This window comes from Salmo salar, unplaced genomic scaffold, assembly GCF_905237065.1.
Source record: "Salmo salar unplaced genomic scaffold, Ssal_v3.1, whole genome shotgun sequence".
NCBI classification, from domain to species: Eukaryota; Metazoa; Chordata; class Actinopteri; order Salmoniformes; family Salmonidae; genus Salmo; species Salmo salar.
The window spans coordinates 142501-144448 of NW_025548355.1; the positions used below are offsets into that span (position 1 = coordinate 142501).

The 1948-nt window shown below is 49.3% G+C and overlaps 1 long non-coding RNA gene across 1 annotated transcript in view; it reads left to right on the forward strand.

Moving 5' to 3' along the window:
- LOC123732916 (uncharacterized) overlaps positions 1 to 1490 on the forward strand; it is a 4456-nt gene extending 2966 nt beyond the window's left edge. Inside the window, exons 2-3 of the long non-coding RNA XR_006763491.1 lie at positions 979 to 1032; positions 1289 to 1490. This is a non-coding gene — a long non-coding RNA (uncharacterized lncRNA). The remainder of the gene's footprint in view (positions 1 to 978; positions 1033 to 1288) is intronic.
- The last annotated feature ends 458 nt before the right edge of the window (positions 1491 to 1948 follow it).

The window sequence follows — 1948 nt, forward strand, 5'->3', positions numbered from 1 at the left end:
TAAATAAGGGTCACGAGCATGGCGCATTTCGTGACAAAAGATTTCTAAATATTCCATTACCGTACTTCGAAGCATGTCAACCGCTGTTTAAAATCAATTTTTATGCCATTTTTCTCATAAAAAAGCGATAATATTCCGACCGGGAATCTGCGTTTAGGTAAACAGAGGAATGAAAACAAAGCATGGGGTCGACTCGGGGTACGCGCCTGATTCTCACAGTACTGTAACCAGCCACTACCCAAACTCGCTACTTTTTTTCAACCGGAGCCTGCAAAGCCACGATTCAGCTTTTTGCCGCCTTCTGAGAGCCCATGGGAGCCATAGGAAGTGTCACGTAACAGCAGAGATCCTCTGTAATGGATAGAGATAATCAAGAAGGGCAAGAAATTGTCAGACAGGGCACTTCCTGCATGGAATCTTCTCAGGATTTTGGCCTGCCAAATGAGTTCTGTTATACTCACAGACACCATTCAAACAGTTTTAGAAACTTTAGAGTGTTTTCTATCCAAAGCTAATAATTATATGCATATTCTAGTTTCTGGGCAGGAGTAATAATCAGATTAAATCGGGTATGTTTTTTATCCGGCTGTGAAAATACTGCCCCCTAGCCATAACAGGTTAAAGAAACTCATAAAACAAAAGGAAACAAACAACAAACCGTGACGACAGAGATGCTACACGCACTTACTCAAAATAAGATCCACACAAAACACAGTGGGGAAATGGCTGCCTAAATATGATCCCCAATCAGAGACGACGATAAACAGGCTGCCTCTGATTGGGAACCATACCAGGCCAACATAGAAATAGAACACCTAGATAGAACCCACCCTAGTCACACCCCGACCTAACCAACAGAGAGAATAAAAAGGCTCTCTATGGTCAGGGCGTGACAAAAGATATCATCCTACAACAGCTGTTAATGGAAGATCCAATGGGGTTCATTTATGATTGATGTTGTGTGGTTCACCTCTACAGAGACATAAAAGGACATGGATATGAAGCCTCTGATGATTCTCCTCCTGCTAGCAGGTAATACACTGTGTGTTGGTGTGTGTGTGTGTGTGTGTGTGTGTGTGTGTGTGTGTGTGTGTGTGTCTCTGTGTGTGTGTGGTGTGTCTGTGTGTGAGTGTGTGTGTGTGTTTATGTTCCTTAGTGGTTAACCTTTCATTAGGTTAAACACGTTCTATATGTCTTGAGGGGATGCACAGCCTCATTCTACCACTACAGCCAGAAAAAAGGGTTATGTCCTTATCAGCCTATAGACGTTAATTTCATACCCCTGTAGTTGCAGCAAACTTGCAAGGAATCCCCACCACCACTCCTGCAGCAGCTGCTACCACCACCACCCCTGCAGCAGCTGTCACCACCACCACTCCTGCAGCAGCTGTCACCACCACCACTCCTGCAGCAGCTGTCACCACCACCACTGCTGCAGCAGCTGTCACCACCACCACTCCTGCAGCAGCTGTCACCACCACTACTCCTGCAGCAGCTGTCACCACCACCACTCCTGCAGCAGCTGTCACCACCACCACTCCTGCAGCAGCTGTTACCACCACCACTCCTGCAGCAGCTGTCACCACCACCACTCCTGCAGCAGCTGTCACCACCACCACTCCTGCAGCAGCTGTCACCACCACCACTCCTGCAGCAGCTGTCACCACCACCACTCCTGCAGCAGCTGTCACCACCACTACTCCTGCAGCAGCTGTCACCACCACCACTCCTGCAGCAGCTGTCACCACCACCACTCCTGCAGCAGCTGTCACCACCACCACTCCTGCAGCAGCTGTCACCACCACCACTCCTGCAGCCGCTGTCACCACCACCACTCCTGCAGCAGCTGTCACCACCACCACTCCTGCAGCAGCTGTCACCACCACCACTGCTGCAGCAGCTGTCACCACCACCACTCCTGCAGCAGCTGTCACCACCACCACTCCTG